Genomic DNA, 5718 nt, shown 5'->3' with positions numbered 1-5718 from the left:
ACCCTAGCAGGAATTCTGGTGTTCCCTATTTGACAACTGAAAAATCCCTGATAAAAAAATCCCCAAGTCACTCTGTAAAACACCCCAAAATCCATGTTCCTCCACAATTAAAACAAAAGACCACTACATATAGAGAGAGAGTGAGATAGAGAGAGACAGAGACAGCAATCAGTTGGGCAATGTTTTGTTGGTATATCTACAGAGTTAAAGCAATTTGGAAGTCTACCAGAGTCTCTATCATCATAATAAAATGAATTCTAAATACTTACATGTTTTGCTGTTTGCCTTCAGTTTTCTTACCATAGAGCAGTTAGAGCTCCCCCTGGCCACTTCACTAACCAGGACATGGGGACAGCTGCCTCTGCCACCACAGCACCTGCCAGCAGGTCTCATCTTGTCTGGCAGCTGGGCATGCAGGGTGTGTGCTGGAGGGATGTGGGATTTTCAGAAGTGGGGTGGGAAGAGGGGTGGGGGGATGTGAAAGGCTGTGGAGGGATGTGGGGGGCTGTGGGTGGATTGTGGAGAGACTGTGGGGGGGCTGCTCAGAAGCAGTGGGTCCACTGCCCCTTCCAGGGCACAGCCCCCTTACACAGCTCATTGACTGTCCCCCACAGGGCTACAGCCCCCACTCCACAGGGGCTACAGCTCCCCAACAGTGGCTACAGGGACCCCACAGAGGTTACCACCCCTGCTTGCTTCCTCAGCCCCCCAGATTGCTGCCCCTCTGGCCTCATCCCCCACCAGCTCCTGAAGCCCCCTGATGGCGCTCTTCCCAGCTCCACCCCCTGCTTGCACCCCCAAGCCCTCTGATGTCTCCCCCACCTGCCTCCTCCCCCAAAAAACAAAACAAAAGCCCTCACCAGCACTAGTAGTGGTCGTCAGGGTCACTGGGGCATCTTGGTAGAGCTCCCCCACACCACACAGCCCCTCCACACTGTGGCTGTCACCCAGGGCCTGGCACCATTCAGCCTGAGCAGTGCCAGCTGTCTGACAGTGTGCAGAGCCCTCCCAACCCTGGCTGCACCCACACAATGGGCAGCAGGAGTGCAGGTGCCAGGTGGCTGGGGCTGGTCCCTGCTGCCCCCTGCTGCCCTGTGCTGTGTGGCGGGGGCTCTGCCAAGAGGCCCCAGTGACCCCGATGGCAGCTGCTTCTGCCAGTGAGTGTGAGGCTTTTTTTTTAATTGCTGGGATGCCGGGGATGGGCGGGGCAGCAATCGGGAAGTTTGGGGGTGTGGATGGGGGGATGGGGCCAGGCAGGGCAGTGATCAGGGGAGGGCTCAGGGGGCAGACAGGGCTGGGCAGGGCAGCAATCCAGAAGGCTCAGGGAGGCAGGTGGGGGCAGGGTGGGGCAGCAATGGGAGGTTCAGGGGGGAGGTAGGTGATGGGACCAGCAGGGGTCCCCCCATCGTCTCTCTCCCCACCTCCAGTCCTCCCTACCCACTGGAGCCGGGGTCCAGCTCCCTGCGGCTGGTACGCTGTCTGCCCTGCACAGGTATTTTTTGACCCCTGGATATTTGCAGCACAGGGAACTTTTTTTGTTCCTACGTGTGCCTCTTGCAGTGTCTCAAAGGGCTTTGAGATGCTGCAGAAGGCACGTGCATGCTCATCTGGATGTGTCCTATGAGTTTTTGTAGAGATCTTTTATACTCTTCCATGCAGAGGTCTTTTGGGAAAAGAACATTCTTTTTTTAACATTGTCAAATAACTTCACATGTTGCTAGTTCTATCATAACTAGCCATTTATATAATAAGTGGAAATTTTGAGACAATTAAAATTTATAACTCAAGTTTCCTCACGCAGAGTACTTAAAACATCACTTTTGAATTCATCTGTGATATTCAGAGGTAACAAGTCGCCACAACCAAATCACAAATTGAGAGACTACTGTCTGGCAAATAATTAATACAAGCAGAAAGCAGTATCTCAATTTGGTTCCTTTGCTACAAACTGCGAACACATTCTGGATTGTCCTTGATCTTAATTACCAGGGATGTTAGATTTAGGACCATGGTGAATTCTTCATTCCTCAAATTATATTAAATTTCTCACAGTGAGATTTCATTATATCTTTCCCTTAACCATTCTGAAGTACAGCTTTCCCAATCACTACAACCTTTTTTATATTTAAAGTATCTTAATAAAAATTCACAGATTAAGTTTGTGGGGGGATAGGGGGATTAGCTCAACAGACTTGGTAGATGAAGTATGATCTATAAATGTACTGGCAGAGAGAGGCAGTTATCCATGTTAGTCTAAAGTCAGGCAGAAGGCAGTGTAGATTTGTACCTTATAGACTAACGAAATCAGAGATGTGTACCTAAGCTTTTTGTAAGCAGAGGACTTATCAGATGCAAGGTGCAAATCTGCCCTGCCTCCTTGTCTATAAATATATTGTCATTGTTAAATATGTTAGTGTTAAACAGTAGCTTGTTAAATTGTAAATTTCAGTAAATTTGTTAATATGCTGCATAATCCTTTTATATTAGCTCCTGAAACCTTTTATATTGAATGTTACCTTAATTAGTAAATAGTTCCATTGATACCAATATTACTTTCCAGGAACAATGTGCTACTCAATGTGAGTAAAGTTTTCAAAACTTGGTCCTATGGGTATGTGTCCAAATCCAATTACAATTCTTCCATGAAAAAGTATGTTAAGAGATTATTGTTTTCCCTACTGAAATCCTGACCAGGTAAGAATTCACACAGGTGATGAAATATCCAGGCCTAAATTTGTCCCTGAATGGTGCTGAATGCTATTTTGAAGGACCAACTAAATAACAATAATAAAATATTCTTATTTCATTTCATTATAATCCCTGTGATAAATGCATAAAAAACTCTCTATGGTGAATGTGCCGGGTCTCCATTCATATGCTGTGTCCATATGATGCTTTGTTATACACAAAAAGCATGGATTAATTCATGTGACTGCTGTTTGTGCTCTTGTATAATATTACTTAGTGGAAACACACAGAATCTGAGAAGATGGTATCTGAAAGTTATCTCACTACAAGAGAACAAATGTTAGTGCTCCCTGCCACTTAATCCACTTATCACAGATACATTTCCTTTACAAAAGAGATTTAGTGAAACCATATAATTAATGAAAATCTTGCAGTCTGCTTGCTACCTCATACAGTTTTAGTAGGCACGCATGTTTGTTTAAAATGTCCAGTTATCTAGCATGAAGTTGCCCTATATTTATGATTATATCCAACAGGGCAGTTTTCCAGTGCAGTGCCATAACATCTGAAACGCCAAGGACAGATCAGTGGTACAAGGGTGTGAGAATGTATCATTGACAAGGACGTGGTAAAAAATGTGAGAGGGATGTCTCCCTCCCATGCACCTGTAGAATCATGGAAAGAGTTAAGGCTGAGACTTGTACTGAAAGGCCAGTGGTGTCAGCAGTAGTCTCCTTGGGGGTGCTGTCAGCTGAACTTTAGCAGAACTAGGCCAAGGACTAATGTTGCAGAATCCCTCCAATATAAAATACCTTTTTTCAAACATGATAGTGAAAAGCTGAACACATGGTTAATACTATCAGCATTTCAGTGTTGCATGCTGTATGAATCAATGCTGAGTGAATATACTACATGAGCTAAAGTCTGAGTCAATTTAATTTGGCAGTAGGCCCTAGACTTTCCATGTTATCAGCACAAGAGGGGCTAGACAAAGAGCTTCCCAGGAACTGGACTGCAGTCACTAGGAGACACCACGTGCCAAAAAGGACTGAGATTTCTTAAATGAGCTTAATGATAATGGATTTAAGTGTTAGAAGAGAAATTTAGGAAGTAGTGCCTCCCTTTGGAGATTCTGGATACTGGATGTGGCAAAGGAAAAGTAAAGATAGTGGCAGAAAGCACATCCATTGCCTTTATCTGACTGCAATTGTTACTGTTCATATTTGTGACTGAATCAGAAGTTTGTGAACTGCAATATTTAATGAGGGAATTGTCTCTTGGGGAAAAGTGTTACACAGAAACTGTGGTCTTTTCTGCTGTTCTAGGATTTGTTTCTTGGACCCACAGCTGTGGATCTAGAAAGAAGACGGTCAAATGTTATGCCTTTGAGAACTCTAATTACAGCTTTTGGGGGGTAAATTTACATTCTGTTAGAGTACAGTGAAGAAGTTGTTCTTCGTATTTTAATATCAGTAACATGATCACGATTCATTCTTCACTGCCCTTTGCCTTGTGCCCTACCCATAGACAGGTGAGTAAACAGCATACCTTCATTATGGACCACATCATCTTGTCATGTTCTGTCTGACTTACGAGCCACTTAAATTATGCCTTCAACAGAGTGTGTTGCATGCACTATAAAACAATGTGTAAGGGTTTCTTTGTTGCCACTTAAGACTAAGCAGGCATTTTCAAATTCAAAGGAGTAAGGCAATAAAATCCACAATTAAACACATAAAAAGTGTTCAGAGGTGTCATGTGATCTCAGCTCTTAAAAAAGAGATGGTTTTATTCAAAATCACTGGCAATAGGCAACATCATTTAGGTTACAAAATAAAGTTAAGTGCCTAACTAGGGGGACTGAGGGGGTAATCTGCCACGCCGACCCCTTAGCCCGGGAAGTCTGCTGCTTCCCAGAGGCCTGCAGCCGAGACACTGCAGAGAAAATCCCTAAGCTCTTCCAACCCACAGACCACTATCCCATGCTCCTTATTCATGTGGGCATCAATGACATGGCTCGGAGGACTCCCAGGCAGATCATGAGGCTCTAGAGGGATTTGGGAGTGGGGCTAAAGTGTCTGGGGGCACAGGTGGTGTTCTCTTTGATCCTCCCAGTCTCAGGCTATGGGCTAAGGAGAGAGAGGAGGATCCAGGTAGTTAACCAAAGACTGCGGCACTGGTATCATAGGGAAGGCTTTGGCTTCCATGACAACAGCCCGCTCTTTGGTTAGAGAGCCAGAGAGCTGCTAGGAAGAGATGGCCACCACCTCTCTGTGCTGGGGTGGAGGCTCTTCTCAGCCAGACTGGCTGACCTGCTCCACCAGGCTTTAAACTAAGCCCACCAGGAGACGGGGGGACTACAACCACTGCTGGCCCACTGAGCAACCCTTGCAAAGCCAGCAGGCCAAGGCACTTAAGGGAGCCCACCCCTGCCCCAGCCCTGGTACAATCTGTGGGCAAGGCAAGAGCCCCCAGGGGGACACTTTTCTCCCTGTACACAAATGCCAGGAGCTTGGGGAATAAGCAGAAGGAGCTCATCCTCCTGCTTAATGCAAATAATTATGATGTCATAGAGATAACAGAGACCTGGTGGGACTCCACCCATGACTGGACCATGGGTATAGATGGCTATACCCTGTACAGGAGAGATTGTGTAGCTAAAAGGGGCGGGGGTGTAGCTCTCTATGTTAAGGAAAGCTACATGTCCCTGCAAGCTGATGTTGGTGACTAGGGTGGACAACTGGAGACCCTCTGGATTAAAATCCGTGGGGAACACGGCACAGGAGACACAACGCTGGGAGTCTACTACAGACCTCCCACCCAAAGTCAAGAGCTTGACAAGGAGTTCACCCAGGAACTGGCTGAGATCGCATGCTCCAGGACCATGGTTGTCATGAGTGACTTCAATTAACCAGACACCTCATAGGAGGATCACTCACCAATATCCGAGTGATTGCAGAGCTTCCTCTCATGCATGGATGACCTCTACCTGACTCAAGAAATCTATGGGCCAGCAAGAGGCAAAGTGCT

The sequence above is a fragment of the Gavialis gangeticus genome, unplaced genomic scaffold (assembly GCF_001723915.1).
Source record: "Gavialis gangeticus isolate Ggan-Ray unplaced genomic scaffold, GavGan_comp1, whole genome shotgun sequence".
NCBI classification, from domain to species: Eukaryota; Metazoa; Chordata; order Crocodylia; family Gavialidae; genus Gavialis; species Gavialis gangeticus.
Note: the sequence above shows the minus strand (reverse complement) of the source record.